The following is a 23,576-nucleotide window of genomic DNA, read 5'->3' on the forward strand; positions in this document are numbered from 1 at the left end:
GTACAACAGAACAAAACACTGCCCTGTCCTGCGCCATCTTCACAATCATTGTTATGCTGGAGCCCATTGTTGCAGCCACTGTGTCCATTCATTTCGTTCAGGGTCTTCCTCTTTTTCACTGACCCTCTGCTTTACCAAGCTTGATGTCCTTCTTCAGGGACTGGTGCCTCCTGATAACATGTCCAAAGTACATGAGTTAAGTCACGTCATCCTTGCTTCTAATGAGCCTTCTGGGTGTACTTCTTCCAAGACAAATTTGTTCATTCTCCTGGCAGTCCATGGTATAGTCAATATTTTTACAGATAAGGGATATTAAGTAACTTGTCTGAGATCGCACAGTTGTGGTAGATTGGGAATGCTAACTTCAAAGCCTTTATGCTTAACTTCCATATGCTGCTCTAATAACAATGACCTGGACCTCAAAAGCTTGGGAGAATGCAGATGTAGATGTGGGGGAAGGTAAGAATTGCACCTAGCAGAGCTTAGCAAACAGTAGGAGATTTTATATACAGGTATGGAAACCCTGGTGGCATAGTGGTTAAGCGCTACAGCTGCCAACCAAAAGGTTGGCAGTTCGAATCCACCAGGAACTCCTTGGAAACCCTATGGGGAAGTTCTGCTCTGTCTTATAGGGTCGCTATGAGTCGGAATCGACTCGATGGCAATGGGTGTGTGTATATATATATGTATGTGTGTATATATATATATATATATATATATATATATTTAACAGTGAACCAATATCTAGAAGGGCATATAGTTTTTTTGTGAGCTGGAGTAGACATTGCTGAATGACGGAATTCAATTTAGAGACTTCAGCTCAGTTTAGGGAAGAACTTTTTTGTAATTTTTTTTTTAATAATTTTTATTGTGCTTTAAGTGAAAGTTTACAAATCAAGTCAGTCTGTCACACATAAGCCTATATACACCTTACTACATACTCCCATTTACTCTCCCCCTAATGAGTCAGCCCGCTCCCTCCCTCCAGTCTCTCCTTTCATGACCATTTTGTCAGTTTCTAACCCTCTCTACCCTCCCCTCTCCCCTCCAGACAGGAGATGCTAACACAGTCTTAAGTGTCCACCCGATATAAGCAGCTCACTCTTCATCAGCATCTCTCTCCAACCCATTGTTCAGTCCCTTCCATGTCTGATGAGTTGTCTTTGGGAATGGTTCCTGTCCTGGGCCAACAGAAGGTTTGGGGAACATGACCACTGGGATTCTTCTAGTCTCAGTCAGACCATTAAGTCTGGTCTTTTTATGAGAATTTGGGGTCTGCATCCCACTGTTCTCCTGCTGCCTCAGGGGTTCTCTGTTGTGCTCCCTGTCAGGGCAGTCATCGGTTGTGGCCAGGCACCATCTAGTTCTTCTGGTCTCAGGATGATGTAAGTCTCTAGTTCATGTGGCCCTTTCTATCTCTTGGACTCGTAGTTAATGTGCGACCTTGGTGTTCTTCATTCTCCTTTGATCCAGGTGGGTTGAGACCAACTGATGCATCTTAGATGGCCGCTAATTAGCATTTAAGACCCCAGACGCCACACTTCAAAGTGGGATGCAGAATGTTTTCATAATAGAATTTATTTTGCCAATTGACTTATAAGTCCCCTTAAGCCATAGTCCCCAAACCCCTGCCCCTGCTCCGCTGACCTTCGAAGCATTCAGTTTGGGGGAAGAACTTTTTAAAAATATAATTCCTCTTTACCATTTACAAGAGTAATTAATTACAGAACAACCATAAAATATAAATATGCAGAAAAGGAACAAAGCAACACTCTTACCCACTGCTGTTAATACCTTGGTGTATGTCCTTCCTAAACATCATCTAAGTATATACACACAGGAGAAGCATTTTTTTTTAAATAGAAAATGATCTTACAATATTTTTCTTTGATGGTTTTAAATTATGCTCATTATAAACAATTCATGCAACACAGAAAAGTATGTGGGGAAAAAATAAAAATCATCCCCAAATTCTTTCTTCTGGAAATACCACCATTATCAAATTGGAGAACATCATTCCAGAAATAACTTTCTATACCAATATGTAACTTTATCTATATAACGTATAATTTTATGTAAACAAAATTATATTCTATATGCTACTTGGTAACTTTTTTCATACTCAACATTGTCTCGGCTATTTCTCCATAATAAACAGTACAGATCTACATGTTCTACAAATCTTTTAGATATTACTATTATTTTGAATATGAAATGCATTCAAAAAATTAAAACTACAAAAAATTACCAAAAAGTGTACAATGAATCCTCCTCCCCCTCCTCCCACCCCATTCCCAGCAACTGAATCCTCTCCCTGCAGACAGTCAGTGATACCCTTATTTCCTCATCTTTAACTGCTACATGATATTCCTTTGTGAAAATGTATCATAATTTATTTAACCAGTTCTTGATTTATGGGCATTTAGATTATTTCTGGAGTTAGGACATATAACCAAGACTGTAAAAACAAATTTGTGCAATTCTCTCGTTAGAGTAAATCGCTAGAAGTCAAAAGGAATATATATTTTAAATTTCGAGACCTGTTGCTAAACTATCCTCCAGAAAATCCATATCAATTTTCATTTCTGCTACACTGAGAAAAATATCTCCTTTCCGTATTGTATTTCTTTAATGATAATTGAGGCCAAATAACTCTTTATAGATTGTTTTGACTATTTGCATCTCTTCTGTGCATTGTTTGGTTATATTCCTTGAAGAAGAGGCCTTTTTTGTTCTCAAGTAGTGAGTTCCACAGTAGAGGAGGTATGTTAGCAGAGACTGGAGTTTTGTGAAGTAAGTCTTTGATTTGAATAAGAGTTATATTAAATAAACAGACCTCTGTTTATTCCTCAGTGAGGGAAGGCTTCCTGGAGGGAGCAGGGATTGATCCTATAGCTGAAGGCAGCCCGCATAATAGCCTCAGGACAAATTTTTCCACAGGGAAGTCTCATCTCCATCCTGGAAACCATCAAAGTCACTGCTTTCAAAACTCTGCTTTGATCATTTAATCAACATGTTTATTGCTTCTTCAAATAGTTTAGTCTTAATGGTTAAGACGGTGGTTTCTAGAGTCAGACTACTTGGATTCAAATTCCATCTCTGCAATTTCTAGTCGTGGGTCCTTGGACAAGGTTTGTAACCTCTCTGGACTTTATTTTTCTAATCTGTAAAATAGGGTAATAATAGTATTTTTAAACACATATTATATATATACATATACCAAACTAAAAAAACAAAACCCAGTGCTGTTGGGTTGATTCCAACTCATAGCAACCCTATAGGACAGAGTAAAACTGCCCCGTAGAGTTTGCAAGGAGCGCCTGGCGGATTCGAACTGCCAACCCTTTGGTTAGCAGCCGTAGCAATTAACCACTACGCCACCAGGGTTTCCATATATGTATATATATATGTAAATACATACATACGTACACACACACACACGCACACATATTTGTTGTTAGGTGCCGTCAAGTAAGTTCTAACTCAAAACCACCGTATGTACAACAGAATGAAATATGGCCTGGTCCCGTGCCATCTTCACAATCATTGTTATGCTTGAGCCTGATGTTGCAGCCACGGTGTCAGTCTATCTCATTGAGGGTCTTCCTCTCTTTCACTGACCCTCTACTTTTCCAAGCATGATTCCCTTCTCCAGGGACTGGTCCCTCCTGATAACATGTCCAAAGCATGTGAGACGAAGTCTTGCCATCCTTGTTTCTAATGAGCATTCTGGGTGTACTTCTTCCAAGACAGACTTGTTCATTCTTCTGGCAGTCCATGGTATATTTAGTATTCTTTGCCAACACTGTATTTCAAAGGCACCAATTCTTCTTCAGTCTTCCTTATTCATTGTCCAGCTTTCACATGCATATGAGGTGATTGAAAGCACCATGGCTTGAGCTAGGCGCACCTTAGTCCTTAAAGTGACATCTTTGCTTTTGAACACTTTAAAGAGGTCTTTTGCAGCACATTTGCCCAATGCAGTGCATTGTTTAATTTCTTGACTGCTGCTTCCATGAGTGTCGATTGTGGATCCAAGTAAAATGAAATTCTTGACAACTTCAACCTCTTCTCCACTTATCGTGATGTTGCTTATTGGTCCAGTTGTGAGGATTTTTGTTTTCTTTATATATATATATATATATATATACACACACACACACATACACACACATGTATATATCCCACTCTGTGCCAGGCACAGGGATACAGTAATAATGGCATTTATGCTGAGGCCTGAAAGTACAGTAGGAATTAGCTTGATGAAGATGGGAAGAATGTTCTGGGCAGGGAGAACAGCATATGCAAAGGTCCTGAGGTGGGAATGTGCTCAGAGAGTTCAAGACATTAAAAAACAGCCAGTGATAATAAAATTTGTACTCTCTTGTCTTATATACCTAAAAGGCAAAAGAAGGCCTTGGGCTAAATTGTGGATGTACATTGAGTCTGCTCATTTCAGCAATACAATTGATGAGAACTTTGCTCTTACTTAAGATCCTGGTGAAGAACTAGATGGCATCCGGTGGAAAACCAGCACCGTGAGTTTAAAGAACCTGCCATGGTCGCCATCTAGGAGCTCGACTAAGTCGAGTTATTGATCATCGATGTGGTATCTCCAATCTCCAATCAAAAGGAGGAAATGATTTAGGAAATAATATTGGAGTCATTATTCCCTGTCCTTGAGCGTAGAGAATGTGACCCAGCTGGAGCTGGACTCACAAGGACACCTCAACTGGGCCCTGAGGTATAATAACAATAGATAGAATAATCTTGGAAAATATCTTTTAGGGAAACTTTCACAGAAGCCAGAACACAAAAGACTTTCCACTCTTATCTTTTTCTATTAACATTTAGTAAACAGAAATTTGTTGGACCAATGAAGACCCTCCTGACTGTGGTTACTGAAACCTGTACCAATGATTGTTAAGAAAGACAATTCAAAATGTAGGATGACAGTTTCTAGCCAATCTGTGAAAAGGTGAAGCTTTCAATGGTTTTGCCCATTTGTAATGTTAACATACCCTGGTGACTCTGTAACCTTCCTTGGAGGCAGACGTGGCTGTGGCAACATGCTTATCCGTTTTCCCACTTTTGTCTATTCAGTAATATCCTTGGACTCAGACAGATGTGACTGTGGTAGCATGCTTGCCTGTTTTCACATTCTTGCCTATTCTGTAATATTTCCTGGGACTTGGGCAGACATTAGCTCTGGCAGCATGCTTGTTCACTTCTCAACTTTTGTCTTTCTGAATATATGATGAATAAAACTTTCTTTTTACTTTAAAAAAAAAAAAACAGCCAGTATGTTTGTGGTATTGTAAACAGGGAAAGAGTGATGGGAGATCAGGTTGGAGGCATGGCAGGAGCCACCTCCTGCAGGGCCTTACCTCCTGTAGTGAGCTTGAAGGAGTTCAGGACTGATCGTGGAAACAGATACAACCACAAGATAGCAGAACAGCTGAATACAGGGATTGGTCCCTCACAGCTGGAGACCTTCTAGAGGCAAGGGAGACCCCAGAAGGGGAATAGGAGGAAGGAGAGGCTTACACATGCCTTCATGATATCCTTCTGCAGCAAGGTGGGGGAATCTTTGGGTGAGAGAGCTCTGAAGAACAGGTGCAGCTGAGGGTTCTTGTAAGCAAGTGTTTTACCTTAGCCATAGCTAGCGGTGATTGAACATAGTTTTGTGGGTTATGTAAAGCAGGCGCACTCTAAGTGGCTAGAAATCTGCTTCTTTGGGCTATTTTTTAAAACAATTGCATTTGGCACCAGTGGGCTTTTTGGGCTAATGGGCCTCAGCTTGTTATGATGGAGGAAACAGCCTGGGACCAATACACAGAGGCCACCTTTGGCTCATTTATGTAACACCTCTCTATTGCTGTGTCTATATTCTCACCCTACCCACACCCATGTATTGTCAACACTGTGCTTGCCACCATCTCTCATAGTTCATTTATTCATTCAATAAATACTTACCGAGCACTTAGTATGTTTCCAGCACTGTTCTAGGGGATACATCAATGACCAAAACAGACAACAAGCCCTGCTCTCTTGGACTTCACATGTGAAAAGTGAGGGGTGAAAAGTGAGGGGTAGGGCAGACATAATAACCAAGTAACTTTTCTATTTTGTTAGGAGGTGATCGGTGCTCTGAAAGAAGCTATGTAGAGCAGGGTGAGGGATATTGGGGGCCAGGGTAAAGAGGCAAGGCAGGTTTCAGAGGTCAGTGGTAGCCTTGTTGAGGAAAGATTTGAGCAGAGATGGAGAACTATTATAGGCAGAGGGAATAACAAGTGTAAAGGCCCAACTGTGGGCACACAACTGGCATATTTTAAGAACAGCAAAGAGGTCAGTGTGGCTGGAGTAGAGTAGCAAGGGGAGCAGGATAGGAGATGAGGACATGAAATGATGGGAGGTAATGGGTGGTAGAAGCAGATCAGGTAGGTTGTTTAGGTCATTGTCTTGACTTAGAGTGGAGCTATTGGAGGCTTTTGAGCAGAGGAGTGACAGGATCTGATTTATTTTTCAACAAGATCACTGTGGATGCTCTGTAGAGAGTAGACCGTCAGGGGTGGGGGCATCGAGATCCAAAAGTAGAAGCAGGGAGCCCAGTTAAGAAGCTTCAACAATAAACTGGGTGAAAACTGTTGGTAGCTCAGACCAGGATGGCATCAGTGGAGGTAGGAAGAAGTGGTCAAAATCTGGGTGGATTTTGAAAGTAGATCCAACAAATATCCTACTAGATTAGACGGGGGTGTGAGAGAATTGTCCAAGATGATTCCAGTGTTTACGACTGGAGTAGCTGGAAGGATGGTATAAGAAAGATTGAGGGTGAAGTAGATTTTGGGGGGAAATCAGATGTTCAGTGTTAGGCCTGGGATTGACATGTTTATTATATATCCTGGTGGAGAAGTTGCAGAGGTTGTTGGGATATGAGTCTGGAACTGAGGAGAGGATCTGGGCTGGAGGTGTAAATTTTGAATTCTTCAGCATATGGATGGTATTTAAAGTCATGAGGCTGGTTGAGACCACCAAGGGACTGAATGTAAGTAGAGTAGAGGTCCAGGTGACTGAGTTCTGGGACCTCCAACATTAAGAGCATGGAGATAGAGAAGGAGATAACCAAGGAAGAAGTAGTGAACAGTGAGGTGGGAGGAAAACCCAGAGAAGGGATGTCCTGGAAGCCACTGAAGAAAAGGAATCAAGGAGGAGGACTGGGCAGCTATCTCAGTGCTGCTGGGAGGCTGGGTAAAAAGGTGGAGAGCGACCACTGTATGTAGCAACATGGAAGAGCATGGGGACCTTGACGAGAGCAATTTCAGCTGGGTAGGGGTGAGCTTGTTTTCAGGGACTGGGAGGCATGAGATTGATGGTTTGTGGAGGAGCCACAGGTATTGGTAATGACCGTGGGAACAAATGGCTGAGATAGGGTGGAGGTCAAGACCACTGGAGAAAAGGAGGTCAGGGGGTACTAGAGGCCAGGGTATTAGAAGCATCATCCATGTGAATGTTGAAATTACCCAAGAATTAAAACAGGGGCAAACTGATTGAGATGACAATGAGTCGGGGCTAAAACCTTCAAGGAAGGAGGGGATGGACCCAGTGACTGACAGATGACTGTGCTGAGAAGGAGGAGTGAGTGCTGTGTTGTGATGACATGAGATTCAAAGCTGGGGTCTTATAGGGAGGAGGGAGTGAGAATGGCCTGAAAGTGGCAGTGAGGAGTAGGGAGGACAGCATCTTCACCTCCCAACCAGGAGGATGAGGCTGTGGGAGGTAAGAGGAGAAGCCACCGAGAGGCCTGCAGGAGGGAATGCAGCATCCTAGGGGAAAGCCAGGTTTCCAGAGAGGACAAGACAGGAACATTCAGCAAAAAATTGTGGATAGAGGAGATTCTGCTGTGGATGTTCTAGAATCCCTGAGGGCAGCAGAAGTCTTTGAGGAGTTGAGGAAGGGATGGGAAGGAAGGAGGGGCTGTCTAGAGACTCACGGGGCCTAGAGTTTGGGAGACCAGGGATGTCCTGGGCCTGGGAGAGGGGTGAGAGGTAAAGGTCATAATGAGAATAGTGACTTAAAGTGGTTGTTGCTCAGTAAATCATAATAGCAGCAACAAGGCCTTCAATCAGACTTACGACACGCCAGGCCTTTATGAAGCACGTTGCATGTATCATCCATCCCACTGAATCCTCTCAGTAACCCTGTAAGGTGGAAACTTTTATTCCCCACACTTCACAGCTGAGAAAACAAGTAAACAGTCAACAGCCGTAAATGGAGGAGCCAGGACTTAAGCCTAGACAGTCAGACTTCAGAGCCCAGTTAACCTTGGTCCCAGGCTTTTTGTAAATATCTGTTAATTGAATGAATGAAGAGCAGAGCAGGGAACTGACCTTGAGAAACCAGAACCCAAGCCATTTCCTCAAAGCCCAGCCTGGAAGACCCTTCACTTCCCATTTTTAACAACCAAAAAAACGAAAACCAAACCCAGTGTCATCGAGTCTATTCCGACTCATAGCGACCCTACAGGACAGAGTAGAACTGCCCCATAGAGTTTCCAAGGAGCGCCTGGCGGATTCGAACTGCCGACCCTTTAGTTAGCAGGCGTAGCACTTAACCACTACGCCACCAGGGTTTCCCATTTTTAACAACAGTTTTTTTTTTTAATTATGTGTTAAGTGAAGTTTACAATTCAAGACAGTTTCTCATACAAAAACTTACACACATTGTTATGTGACCCTAGTTGCTCTCCCTACAATGTGACAGCACAGTACTTCTCTCCACCCTGTATTTCCTGTGTTCATTCAGCTAGCTTCTGTCTCCCTCTTCCTTCTCATCTCACCTCCAGACAGGAACTGCCCACGTAGTCTCATGTGTCTACTTAAGCTAAGCAGCACACTCCTCACCAGTATCATTTTATGTCCTATAGTACAGTCTAATCTTTGTCTGAAGGGTTGGTTTTGAGAATGGTTTCAGTTTTGGACTAACAGGGAGTCCAGGGGCCTTGACCTCTGGGGTCCCTCCAGTCTCAGACCATTAAGTCTGGTCTTTTTACTAGAATTTGAAGTCTGCATCCCATTTTTCTCCTGCTGCATCAGGGATTCTCTGTTATGTTCCCTATCAGAACAGTCACTGGTGGTAGCCGGGCACTATCTAGTTCTTCCAGTCTCAGGTTGATGGAGTCTTTGGTTTATGTGGCCCTTTCTGTCTCTTGGAAACCGTGGTGGCATAGTGGTTAAGTGCTACGGCTGCTCATCAAAGGGTTGGCAGTTTGAATCCGCCAAGTGCTTCTTGGAAACTCTATGGGCCAGTTGTACTCTGTCCTATGGGGTCACTATGAGTCGGAATCGACTCAATGGCACTGGGTTTGGTTTTTGGTTCGGTTTTTTCTGTCTCTTGGGCTCATATTTTCCTTGTGTCTTTGGTGTTTTTCATTCTCCTTTGCTGCAGGTGGGTTGAGACCAATTGATGGATCTTAGATGGCCACGTGCTAACTTTTAAGACCCCAGACGCCACTCACCAAAGTGGGATACAGAATGTTTTCTTAATACCCTTTGTTATGCCAGTTGACCTAGATGTCCCCTGAAACCATGGTCCCCAGACCCCCACCCCTGCTATTCTGTCTCTTGAAGTGTTTGGTTGTAATCAGAAAACTTCTTAGCTTTTGAATTAGTCCAGTTGTGCTGACTTCCCCTGTATTGTGTGTTGTCCTTCCCTTCACCTAAAATAATTCTTGTCTACTAATTAGTGAATACCCCCTCCCTCTCTCCCTCCCTGCCCTTGTAACCATCAAACAATGTTTTCTTCTGTGTTTAAACCTTGAGTTCTTATAATAGTGGTCTCATACAATATTTGCCCTTTTGCAGCTAATTTCACTTAGCAAAATGCCTTCCAGATTCCTCTATGTTATGTTTGACAGATTCATCATTGTTCTTTATCGTGCATAGTATTCCGTTGTGTGCATATACCATAATTTGTTTATCCATTCATCCATTGATGGGCATCTTGGTTGTTTCCATCTTTTTGCTATTGTAAACAGTGCTACAGTGAATATGGGTGTGCATATATCTATTTGTGTGAAGGCTCTTATTTCTCTAGGATATATTCCAAGGAGTGGGATTGCCGGGTAGTATGGTAGTTCTATTTCTAGCTTTCTGAGGAAGCGCCAGATCAATTTCCAAAGTGGTTGTACCATTTTACATTCCCACCAGTGTATGTGTATAAGTGTTCTAGTCTCTCCACAACCTGTCCCCATTTATTATTTTGTGCTTTTTTGGATTCATGCTAGCCTTGTTGGGGTGAGGTGGTATCTCATTGTAGTTTTGATTTGCATTTCTCTAATGGCTAAGGATCATGAGCATTTCCTCACGTATCTGTTAGCTGTCTGAATGTCTTCGGTGAAGTGCCTTTTCATATCCTTTGCCCATTTTTTTTTGGAATGGTAAAAATGTCTTTAATCATAGACAACATGACTATCTAGGTAGAAAATCCTACAAAAACTACGAAAAGCCACTAGAACTAATACATGAGCTGAGCAAAGTTTCAGGAAATAAGATCACTGTACAAAAATCAATTATATTTCTACACACTAACAAGGAACACTTTGAAAAAGAAATTTTTTTAAATAATTTTTATTGTGCTTTAAGTGAAAGTTTACAAATCAAGTCAGTCTCTCACACAAAAACCCATATACACCCTGCTACACACTCCCAGTTACTCTCCCCCAGTGAGACAGCCTGCTCTCTCCCTCCACTCTCTTTTTGTGTCCATTTCGCCAGCTTCTAACCCCCTCTACCCTCTCATCTCCCATCCAGGGAGGAGATGCCAACAGAGTCTCAAGTGTCCACCTGATCCAAGAAGCTCACTCCTCATCAGCATCCTTCTCCAACCCGTTGTCCAGTCCAATCCATATCTGAAGAGTTGGCTTCAGGAACGGTTCCTGTCCTGGGCCAACAGAAGGTCTGGGGGCCATGACCACTGGGATCCTTCTAGTCTCAGTCAGACCATTAAGTCTGGACTTGTGAGAATTTGGGGTCTGCATCCCACTGCTCTCCTGCTTCCTCAGGGGTTCTCTCTTGTGTTCCCTGTCAGGGCAATCATCGGTTGCAGCTGGGCACCATCTAGTTCTTCTGGTCTCAGGATTGTGTAGTCTCTGGTTCATGTGGACTTTTCTGTCTCTTGGGCTTATAATCCCTTTGTGTCCTTGGTGTTCTTCATTCCCCTTTGATCCAGGTGGGTTGAGACCAATTGATGCATCTTAGATGGCTGCTTGCTAGCGCTTAAGACCCCAGAGGCCACTCTTCAAAGTGCGATGCCCAATGTTTTCTTAATAGATTTTATTATGCCAATTGACTTAGATATCCCCTGAAACCGTGGTCCCCAGACCCCTGCCCCTGCTATGCTGGCCTTTGAAGCATTCAGTTTATTCAGGAAACTGCTTTGCTTTGGGTTTAGTCCAATTGTGCTGACCTCCCCTGTATTGTGTGCTCTTTCCCTTCACCTAAAGTAGTTCTTACTATCTAATTAGTGAATGTCCCTCTCCCACCTTCCCTCCCTCCCTGCTCTCGTTACCATGAAAGAATGTTTTTTTTCTCAGTTTAAACTATTTTTCAAGTTCTTATTAATAGTGGTCTTACACAATATTTGTCCTTTTGCAACTGACTAATTTCACTCAGCGTGATGCCTTCCAGGTTCCTCCATGTTTTGAAATGTTTCTCAGATTCCTCACTGTTCTTTATCAATGCGTAGTATTCCATTGTGTGAATATACCGTAATTTATTTATCCATTCATCTGTTGATGGGCACCTTGGTTGCTTCCATCTTTTTGCTATTGTAAACAGTGCTACAGTAAACATGGATGTGCATATATCTGTTCATGTAAAGGCTTTTATTTCTCTAGGATATATTCCAAGGAGTGGGATTACTGGATTGTATGGTAGTTCTATTTCTAACTTTTTAAAGAAGCGCCAAATCGATTTCCAAAGTGGTTGTACCATTTGACATTCCCACCAGCATCGTCTAAGTGTTCCGGTCTCTCCACATCCTCTCCAACATTTATTCTTTTGTGTTTTTTGGATTAATGCCAGCCTTATTGGAGTAAGATGAAATCTCATTGTAGCTTTGATCTGCATTTCTCTAATGGCTAATGATCTTGAACATTTCCTCATATATCTGTTAGCTACCTCAGTGTCTTCTTTAGTGAAGTGTCTATTCATATCTTTTGCCCATTTTTTAATTGGGTTATTTGTCTTTTTGCAGTTGAGTTTTTACAGTACCATGTGGATTTTAGAGATCAGGCGCTGATCAGAAATGTCATAGCTAAAAACTTTTTCCCAGTCTGTAGGTAGTCTTTTTACTCTTTTGGTGAAGTCTTTAGATGAGCATAGGTGTTTGATTTTTAGGAGCTCCCAGTTATCTGGTTTTTCTTCTACATTTTTTATAATGTTTTGTATACTGTTTATGCCATGTATTAGGGCTCCTAACGTTGTCCCTATTTTTTCTTCCGTGATTTTCATCGTTTTAGATTTTATATTTAGGTCTTTGGTCCATTTCGAGTTAGTTTTTGTGCATGGAGTGAGGTATGGATCTTTTTTCATTTTTTTGCAGATGGATATCCAGTTATGCCAGCACCATTTGTTAAAAAGACTGTCTTTTCCCCACTTAACTGTTTTGGGGCCTTTGTCAAATATCAGCTGCTCATATGTAGATGGATTTATGTCTGGATTCTCAATTCTGTTCCATTGGTCTATGTATCTGTTGCTGTACCAGTACCAGGCTGTTTTGACTACTGCGGCGGTATAACAGGTTTTAAAATCAGGTAAAGTAAGGCCTCCCACTTTGTTCTTCTTTTTCAGTAATGCCTTATTTATCTGGGGCTTCTTTCCCTTCCAGATGAAGTTGGTGATTTGTTTCTCCATCTCATTAAGGAATGTCATTGGGATTTGTATTGGAATTGCATTAAATGTATAGATCGCTTTTGGTAGAATAGACATTTTTATAACGTTAAGTCTTCCTATCCACGAGCAAGGTATGTTCTTCCACTTATGTAAGTCTCTTTTGGTTTCTTGCAGAAGTGTACTGTAGTTTTTGTATAAGTCTTTTACATCTCTGGTAAGATTTATTCCTAAGTATTTTATCTTCTTGGGGGCTACTGTAAATGGCATTGATTTGGTGATTTCCTCTTTGATGTTCTTTTTGTTGGTGTAGAGGAATCCAACTGATTTTTGTATGTTTATCTTGTATCCCGATACTCTGCTGAACTCTTCTAATAGTTTCAGTAGTTTTCTGAAGGATTCCTTAGCTTTTGCCCATTTTTTAACTGGGTGATTTGTCTTTTTTTTGTAACAACAGTTCTTATTTTAATTTGTCATTAGGCTCCATCTCTCCTCCCCTCGGAGGGAAGTTTTACAAAAGGGAGAGAGAGGACGGTGGGGAAAAGAAGGTGTGATTCAGAAAGGGGGAGTTAGTTCACCGTAGACACATAGCCAGGAGTCAGAGACCAACTGCAGTCTAGTTGGTACGGGGGCCTCCTCAAAAGTATTGGCCCCTGTCTTAGTTGCCTAGTGCTACTATAACAGAAACACCACAAGTGGGTGGCTTTAATAAACAGAAATTTATTTTTTACAATTTAAAACCGGAAAAAACCAAACCTGTTGCTGTTGAGTCAGACTTGTAGCGACCCTGTAGGACAGAGTATAGTTGCCCCATAGGGTTTCCAGGGAGTGGCTGGTGAATTCAAACTGCCAACCTTTTGGTTAGCAGCCACACTCTTAACATCTGCACCAGCAGGGCTCCTGGCTCTAGGGGAAGGCTTCCTCTCGATCTCCCAGCTCTGGAAGAAGGTCTTTGTCTCTGTTTAGCTTCCATCCTCCTTCTCTTGATGATCTTCATGTGGCTTGGCCTCTATCTTCCCCCATCTCTCCTTTCTGCTTGCTTACACTTAATCTGCTCTTTTTATGTCTCAAAAGAGATTGATTTAAGACTCATCCTATACTAATACTGCCTCATTAACACAACAAAGAAAACCCATTCCCAAATGAGATTATAACCATAGGTATAGAGGTGAGGATTTACAGCACTTCTTTTTTTTTTTTTTAATAATTTTTATTGTGCTTTAAGTGAAAGTTTACAAGTCAGTCTCTCACAAAAAAAACCCATATACACCTTGTTACACACTCCCAATTACTCTCCCCCAATGAGACAGCCTGCTCTCTCCCTCCACTCTCTCTTTTCATGTCCTTTTCGCCAGCTTCTAACCCCCTCCACCCTCTCATCTCCCCTCCAGGCAGGAGATGCCAACATAGTCTCAAGTGTCCACCTAATCCAAGAAGTTCACTCCTCACCAGCATCCTTCTGCAACCCATTGTCCAGTCCAATCCGTGTCTGAAGAGTTGGCTTCGTGAATGGTTCCTGTCCTGGGGCAACAGAAGGTCTGGGGGCCATGACCACCGCGGCCCTTCCAGTCTCAGACCATTAAGTCTGGTCTTATGAGAATTTGGGGTCTGCATCCCACTGCTCTCCTGCTCCCTCAGGGGTTCCTGTTGTGTTTCCTGTTAGGGAAGTCATCAGTTGTAGCTGGGCACCATCTAGTTCTTCTGGCCTCAGGATGATGTAGTCTCTGGTTCATGTGGCCCTTTCTGTCTCTTGGGCTTGTAATTACCTTGTATCCTTGGTGTTCTTCATTCTCCTTTGCTCCAGGTGGGTTGAGACCAATTGATGCATCTTAGATGGCTGCTTGCTAGCGTTTAAGACCCCAGAGACCACTCTTCAAAGTGGGATGCAGAATGTTTTCCTAATAGATTTTATTATGCTAGTTGTCTTAGATGTCCCCTGGAACCATGGTCCCCAGACCCCTGCCCCTGCTACACTGGCCTTCGAAGCATTCAGTACAACACTTATTTCGAGGTTTACAGCCCAATCCAGGAAACTGCTCCCTTGATTCTCATTCCTGAGAATCCTGAGTGTCCCTGTGATTGTCATTCCTGAGAGGGTGCGGGTGTGAGGAAATGGGTCTGCAGTGGGTGCTGGGCCCTAGAACCACGCCAGCTCTGGCCTGCTTGTCTAAGTGCAAACAAGGGAGGGAGCGGCATGTTATGTGTGTTTGGGTTCAGGCCAGGTCACGCCCTCCGGGGGAGAGAGCTGCAAAGGGTCTGGAGTGGCACAGCCTGAGGCAGTGCCCTGCACCCATTCCTAAAAGCCCACAGTCTCTATTTTGCTCAGGCCAGAGGTTCATCTGCCTTTGATGCTCACAGGCCTCACCACAGTCAGGGGCCCTGTATGGGTCTAGTACCCTCTCCCACTTACCATACAGAGGTACATGACTGGGCCTGCCAGGAATAAGGAGTAAGGGGCATGGACGAAGGAGTAGGGGTGAGGGAGCCTGTGAGGGAACAGAGGGCAGGTCTAGCTTGTTCAGGGGTCTCTGGGGGAGGTGCCATTAAGTAGAGGCCCAGAGTGTGAGTAGAGGCCAGCCAGGGCAAGGAGTAGAGGGTAGGGGAGAATTAGCAGGCTGAGGAAACAGCCTGTGGGAAGGTCTTGGGGCAAAGGAAAGCTTGGCTAGTTCACAGATTTGGGAGAAGTCCTTCATGGCTGGAAGGAGGGAGAGAGTGGTGGGGGGCGAGAGCAAAGATTTGGGGATGGGCCTTTTAAGCCGGGGTTCAGGGTTAGGACTTTATACTGACGGGTGAGAAGCCTGTGAGGATAAGAACCCCCCATTGGCAGCCCCTCTGTTTGCTCCTAAGCCCAGCTCTTCGTAGGGGAAAGGCAGGACATGGTTCTAGGGAGCTCCCCTACCCAGGGTGAGAGGAACAGAGGGGCTGAGAATGCCTGTTCTTGCCTATGTCCCCATTAGATGGCGCCTGGTCTCCGCACTGCTGGTGGACGGACATGCCTGGTACATCTGGGGAAGGAGTATAGTTTCTGTGCCCAGAAGGTGGTTGGTGTGTGTGTGTGTGTGTGTGTGTGTGTTTGTGTGTGTGTGTGTGTGTGGTGTGTGTGTGTGTGTGTTGTGTGTGTGTAATAGTTTCTGTGCCCAGAAGGTGGTTGGTGTGTGTGTGTGTGTGTGTGTTGTGTGTGTGTGTGTAACCCTGAACTCAGACACCCTGGAGTCTCTGTGGCCCGAGCACTTACAAGGCCCTTCTGAAAAGACTTCAGCCAGGATATCCTGCCCAGGACTTGGTGATTTGTGATGTGACGAGGGCCTTCTTATGCACACTCCCTTTCTGCCTCAGCACACCCTCAGAAGCTCAGAATTATTATCTGTATTTTACAGAGCAGAAAGTGGAGGCGGGGACATGTCTAAGGTCACTCAGCTGGTTTAGAGTGGAATAAGTGTTCAAAGATTGCAACTGGGCCTTCTAGATCCATATCTAGGGGTTGGTGTACTTGGCCACGAACCTTGCGAAGGACCTGCCCTGAGTCATCTCAAAGGGAAGAACAAGACCCAATGGGTTGATGTAACGGGACGTGGGTCTTGGGTCATTTATTCATTTAACACATTTAGTGAGCACCTACTCTGTGCCAGCCACTGTGCTAGACACTGGTGAAGATAATGCAATGGATAACGTAGACATGGGTCCCTTTCCTCATGCACGGGACAATCTAATGGGAGAGGCAGTTAGGCGTTATACAAGGAAACTGGTCAATAACTTGATCCTTGCAAATTGTGATAAGTGCTGTGAGGGAAACAGACCCAAGAAGGCCCCACATGTGGGCTTACTCAGACTGTCTGAAGAGGAGACACTGAGGTGAGACCTGGAGGGTGAACAGGTGCTGCCTGGACAAACAACATTCCAGGTTGAGGAAACAGTTAGGCAGGGCAGAGCTTGAGGAACTGCAAGGAGGTGGAGTGGGGCCAGGAGAGGGGAGAGAGGTGAGGCCAGTGAGGAGGGTGGGGGCCGTGTCCTGTGGGCCTGTGGGCCCTGGTAAGGACTGTGGGTTATATTCTAAATGACATGAGAAGGGGTGACAGGTTTCCGATTTGTGCGTTTAAAAGTCCACTCTTGCTTTGTTTGGAGAATTGGCCGAAGGTGAGTGAGAGCAGGAGGAGGTTAAGACGGTGCCGCAGTGAGAGGTTTGGTGGCTGGATTATGATGGCAGCAGTAAAGACGGAGAGCAGTGTCAAAATTTGAGAAATGTCCTGGAAGTAGAATCTGTAGAACTTTCAGATGGGTTGGATGCAGGCGTGAGGATGCTCCCCAGGATCCTGCCTTGAGCAACGGGTGAATGGCAGGCCATTTACTAAAGTGAGGAAGCCTGGGGGAAGCTATGACTTGGGAAAGGGTCCAGCTCTGACCCTGTCATTTTTGGAGCCACTTGTGTGACATTCCATCAGAAAGATGGGACAGGCAGTTGTAGCTCATTGGAAAGATCGGGGCTGCTGATGTCAGTTCAGGAGCATCTAGATTGTATTTAACGTCAAGGGATTAGATGGGATCACTTCAAACAGCCCACAGCCCAGGCAGTGGGAGGTAGTGAGGGCCCTGTCACTGCAGGTGTGCAAGGAGAGGCCGGTTGATACCAGTCATGGCTGCTGGAGAGGGAAGCCTCTCTGAGAGGAGGTAGGAGAGAATGGCCTCTGAGGATGATCATTTCCCACTGCTAGAGACCAGGACCCCGGTGGCCCTGAGGCTATGAGGAGGAGCTGGACGTGGTGACTCTATTTCTTTGTCTGGTTACATCCTCCTTTCCCAGTGGCACCCGTCCCTCTACTGCCATCTGTCGAGGGCCCATCGACTCAGACCCTGGGGTGGTGCATGGGGTGGGGACAGCCCTAGGGATGGGCTGTAATTACGGCTGGGGGCAGGGCTCTTGAGTTTCCGATGCCAACGCCACCTGGTGTGAGGTTCCTCTTTCTGGCACCTTGGGAGTGGGGGAGTCCCTCCCCTAGGACATCTCTGTTGACAGGCCCCTCCCTCCCAACTGCAGCCACTCAGCATCTCTTAGAGGAGGGCCAGGCCTAGAGAGCAGCTACCTTCTGCATTCCCACCTGGAAAGGCATTGCGTCAGGTGGCACAGCATCCCTGGAGGGTGGGAGGGGGTAAATGGTGGGACTGCCAAGCTTAATTAGTGCTTGCGGAGCCCTGGAACCCAAGCAGAGGAGCTGTAGCATCTGAGAGGCCCCCCCCAGACTTCCATCTTCAAAACCTCCCCACCAGCTTGGATGAAAGGGCCAGGGAGGGGCCAGGTATTAATAGTAATTATTAGTTTCACTAATAAGGAGAAGAAGTGGGATTACCACCAAGTCCAACTTGTTCTCCCCCTTTGTCTTTCTTTCCTTCCTGCAGGCTCCATCTCCTTTTTCTTTTCCTCCTTCTCCCTTGCTCCTCCCACCCACTTTCTCTTCTCTAGGCCTTGTCACTCTGTCTGTCCTTGTGTCAAGGCTTTGGAGTCCGCCTGCCTCACTTGATCTCATCAGCTCTCTGTTTGGAGATGTCTGGGGCACCGGGATGTTCAGAGAACACCCCTGTGCTTGTCTGGCTTGCAGTGGGAGAGTGGGAGGACATGTAGGGGTGGAGGGTGAGTGTGTCAGGGAGTCTGTTCATTCATTCATCCCCCATCTTACGCATAGGCATCAAAACACTCTGTGCCCAGCACTGGGTTAGGCTCCGAGATTCAATGCCAAACAGGACAGACCTGGGCCCTGCCCTCAAGAGCTGGCATTCAGACAATAGGCAGTAAACTGGTAAGTATGAGGTCACAGATTGTGACGCACACTGTAAAGGGACTAAACAGCAGATAGGATGGTGTGCTACGTGGGGGACTACTTTAGACTGGGGGAACCAGGGAGACCTCCCTAAAAGGTGACATGTGAGCTGAGACTTGAATCACGAGAAGGACCCAGTGGTGAGAGAAGGCTGAGGAAAGAGCTCTGGCAGGCAGAGTGGCAACTGCAAAAACCCTGAGTGGGGAAGAGCTTGGCATGTTTGAGGAGATGGAAGGAAGAGAAGGTGGCTGGAGGGGAGAGCGAGAGGGAGAAGGGGCAAGATAAGTTGGGGACAGGGCCAGCTTCATGAGCATGTGACCTGTGTAATCACACAGGGCTCTGTGCTTGGTTTAATCCTCTGCTGTCACTGTCTTGACATTCTTAATAATTTTTGAACAGTAGTTCTGCATTTTCATTTTGTACTGGGACCACAAATTATGAAGCTAGTCCCGGTTAGAGAGGTTGGCAAAAGAAGTGGGTGTCTGTGTGTAGAAATATGAGGACCACATGGCTGGTGTTTGTTGAATGAATGAATGAGTGAATGAATCCATGTGTGCATATGGACGTGCTCCTCTGAGAGGGTATCTGAGGACCACAGTGGCCTTGACCAGGGGCTGCTGCCGTGTGGAGAGGGCTCACACATAGACGTGGCCTGAAGTCTGCAGCCCTGACACTGTTTTAAGGGTTCACTGTCTGAGGGGTCCCGGAAGCTCTGTGCACCAGGCCTGAAGCAGCGCTGTAAACAGGTGGATGAGGCCAGGCTTTGGGAAACAGGGTGACTGCTCCATCCCAAATGGAGGTGGCCCTGTCTTGCGTGAGACTTTGGAGCCAAACAGACCTGAGTTCAAATCTGAATCTGATACTCTGCCTAGTGGATGTGACTAAGCATCTGTGGGTGGGTGATTTGCTTCTCTGATCCTCAGTTTCCTCCTGTGTAAACTGGAGATCACTACTTCATAGACTCTTAAAGGAAAGCCCTTGGCAGAGTTCGGAGCTTGGTAAATATTTGCAATAATAATTATTATCATACGATCTCTGGAGACTTGTGTAAATATTTGCCTCTGCCACTGAATGCCTGCATAATCATGAACAAGTCACTGAATTCTCCTGGCCACAGTTTCCTCTTCTGTGAAATGGGGATGATGACAATCTAACCTATCTCTAACCAGGGTGGTTGGGACGATCCAGTACAATCACCACTGGAGAGCCTCTTTGTACATTGACGTGCAAATGTGAGTTGTTCTCAGATTCCTAACTGCCATCTCCGCCATCTTGGGAAGTCTTTCTCAAAATCTTTTTTTTTTTTTTAAATAATACTTGGAATTTTTGGTGAATATGCAGTAAGTTAGGTTTCCATTTGACAATTTCCACACAAATTGTTCTGTGACATTAGTTACATTTATCACAATGTGTCAAGATTCTCTTTGTGTTCTGTTCGTTCCCTTTTTAGTACTCTAGTTTCCCTGCCCCCTTACCTTCTCATCTTTGCTTTGGAGTAATTGTTGACCTGTAGTCTCATGCTGATGGTTTTTAAACAGGGCACCGATCTTATGGGTAATGTCCTTTATTTTGTGTTGCCGCTCTGCTATTTCGCTAAACGGTGATCTCAGGGGGTAGGCTCGGTTCTAGGTTGAAAGAGTGTTTCAGGGCAATGGTCTCAGGGAGTTCTCTGTTCTCTACTGTTCCAGTTTGCCTGACTTTTTTTTTTTTTTTTAAATAAGCATTTTAGTTCCGCTTCATAAGGACACCCTGGTTCTTGGCAGATCACGGAACACAGTCCTTTGATTCCCAGCCCTGAGTTTTGTCATCACACTGGAAAGTCTTGCTGGGAGTGAACCTCAAGTTCAAGGTCCTTGGTTGGGCAAGGAAGAGGAAGTCCAGAGGTTGAGACGGGGAAACGGGGAGGATGAGCTGAGGGAGGACAAAGGACCCGAAGCCAAAATTTCCAGTGGCCTTGTTTCCTGTCTTACTCTGGGGGCAGGAAGCAGCTGGAAAGCTGCAAGAATTAGCTGGAGGACACCCCAGGGTGAGCAGAGCCCCCACTTCATCTCCCTCATATGCCCCAAAGGCTGATTTGCAGGCGCCGCCACAACTCTTGAGAAACCCTGAGCAGCACCAGCCTGCGAGGGGGAACCCCATCCCCCACTGATGGGAGGAACCAGGGGTGGGGGAGCTAAAAGGGCCCTCAGAGCTATCCTAGAGTGAAGAGTGTGCGTTCTGGAGTCAGTTGGACCGACATCTAGGCTCAGGCACTAACCAGCTCTGTGACCTCAGGGCTACTTAGCCACTCCATGCCTCAGTTTCCTTGCCTAGAACACAGGGGTCATAGTCATGCCTTCCCATAGCGTTGGGAGAATTGAGTGCGCTAATGGTATGTACCCAGAAACCCAATGGCGTCAGCTTTTAGCAAAGCCCAGCATATAGGAAGTGCTTTAGAAAGGTTAGTTATGTTCTTTTAAACTGTAAAGCCACCCAGCAAGTTGTGACAGAGTTGGTCAGATCTCCTGGGAGATGGATTCAAAGCTTTTCCCTCTATTTTGCTGCATCTCTTGGTTGGCAGCATTCATTCATTCATTCCTTTATTCAGTAAGTATTTATGGTGTGTGTTTATGCCACCAAAGGGTGGCAGATGGAGGCGGGGGCTTTGGACCTGATTGGTTCCTGGAGGGCCATTTGAGTGAGAAGTAATGTTTATTCAGCACCAACTATTGGCTTAGATTATATACACTCAGATTCCCTCAACCCTGGAAATGGGGTGTTACCCCAGTTTAACAGAGGAGGGAGCTGAGGTAAAGTATGGACACAAGATCACACAGTTAAATAAGTAGCAGCCTTGGGACTCGAACCGAGGCCTGCCTCATTGCAAAATTTGTGCTTTTTTAAGTCTAGACTCCAGGTCTGCTTTTGTGCTACACACCCTGCCTTCCTGTCCCTACATTGGCAGAGCCAGCTCCCAAGAGGCCAAAGATCCAGGCTGTTTTCTGTTCCCCTCTGTAGCAGGATTTTTGTCATTTCCTCCCTGGTTCTCCTGACCATGTGGAACAACCTTGGGGCTTTCCCGAGAGGGGAAACCCAACCTGGAAGGAGCCCATGGAAAATGTGGCTGCAGGTGACTCCTGATGTTTGTCTCCTCAGCTGCAGAGTGTCTGGGTGGCTGGGAGTTGAGGCAAGATGGGCCCTGAGCCAGTGATTCCCCAGAGGCCTAGACCTGGCCTCCCTCTTGCTCTGTGGCCTGAGACGAGTCATAGCCCTCTCTGGGTCTCAGTTTCCCCACCTGTAAAAGCTCTGGCACTGGGCCCTCTGCATGCCATTTGGGCTGGGAGTTTATGTGCTGATGGCCAATCCTCTGCACATCTTTCCTCTTGGGCCCTTGTCAGGATAAAATGAGACAGTGGTTATGAAAGAACTTTGAAACTGAAATCAAGGCTGGGTCACGGAGCTGATGCAGAGGCTAATTATTATGGACCGAGGCCCTGAACATCCTCACCGTCCAGCTCTGACTTCTTGCCCTACCCAGACTCCTGCCTATGCCCAAGCCCCCACCCCCTAGACCCTCCTGGGTCATGGAGGAACCTGGGCCAAGGCACTAACCAGGAGATTTCTGGGACTGGCGTGAGCATCTTGAAGGCAAGAATTCACAACCTAGGTACAACATCTGTGGGGCCTTTCTGCAGCCTCCCTGACATCCTGCCATGTAGGATTAGGTCCTTGGCTTTCCCCACAGCCAGATGGAGGGGGAGTTTGGGAGTTGGAAGAGGAGACCTATTGCCAACCAGAAAGCGCCTTTCCAGCCGAACATAATGCTCGAACACCTTGTGCCTAACTTGGGAAGCCGCTTACGCTCTCAGCCCTCAGTTTCCCCATCTGTACCTGAAGGGGACATATTTAGAAGGCCCTTTGGGTTCTCCCAGCCCCAGATGGTGGGCTTCTGACTTCTGCCCTCCCCAGGTCTCCAGGCTCCAGTGTTGAGCAAATGGAGACCAGTTCTACTCTCAGGGGATTCCAGCTGGGGTTTTAGCCACACTCCCCAGCTCCATCTGCTGCAGTAGACCCTGGATGCTCTCCAGAGTGGACAGAAACCAAGGAAGGGAGGCAGGGGCAGGCCCCCCTCCGCAGCAGGTCGCAAAGGCAGGAGTCTCACTTCCAGAGCCTGTGCCGTGGATGGAGAGTTGACAAGCTATATGTAGGGGTGGCCAGTGAGGCAGCTCCATGTGGAGGGACCAGCCTGCCGGGTGCATGGGTACACCCACCCCCTCCCACCAGCTGGGGCAGATGGTGGGGGCAGCCAAGGTGAGGGCTTCTTGCTCCTCCCCTCCTCAGGGGCTCTGCAGGGGTCTGGATTTCTTTCCACACAAAAGGTGTGGGGAGAAGCCTTCCCCACAAGCAGCCTTGGGGCTCCTGGAACATTTCAATCCAGTGGAATCACAGTTGTAGCATTACAGAACCCTAGTATGCCACAGAATTCTAGAATATCTGAGGCACAGCATCCTGGAATTTTAGAAAAGTGAGTCATAGGATTGTAGGCTTCTAAGCTGTGTTGTCCAATACTGTAGCCGGTAGCCGCGTGTGGCTAAGGAGCACTTGAAATGTGACTAGACTGCGTTGAGATGTGCTGTAAATGTAAAACACACAGTGGGTTTTGAACACAATACAAAAGAAAGAATTGAAAACATTTCATTAATAATTTCTTTATACTAATTACACATTGAAATAGTAATATTTTGGATATGTTGGGTTAAGTCCATATATTATTAAAATTAATTTTACTTGTTTCTTTTTACATTTTAAAATGTGGCTACTAGGAAACTTAAAATCTTTTATGTACCTTGCATTGTATGTCTATGGGCAGAGCTGTTCTAGAACCTTAGATTCATAATAC

General features: G+C 45.5%; 1 protein-coding gene across 2 annotated transcripts in view; it reads left to right on the plus strand.

Annotated features, from left to right (window-relative positions):
* Positions 1-23,576, plus strand: part of NDST1 (N-deacetylase and N-sulfotransferase 1) — a 173,150-nt gene that overhangs the window by 570 nt on the left and 149,004 nt on the right. The window lies entirely within an intron of this gene.

This window comes from Elephas maximus, chromosome 2, assembly GCF_024166365.1.
Source record: "Elephas maximus indicus isolate mEleMax1 chromosome 2, mEleMax1 primary haplotype, whole genome shotgun sequence".
Taxonomy (NCBI): Eukaryota; Metazoa; Chordata; class Mammalia; order Proboscidea; family Elephantidae; genus Elephas; species Elephas maximus.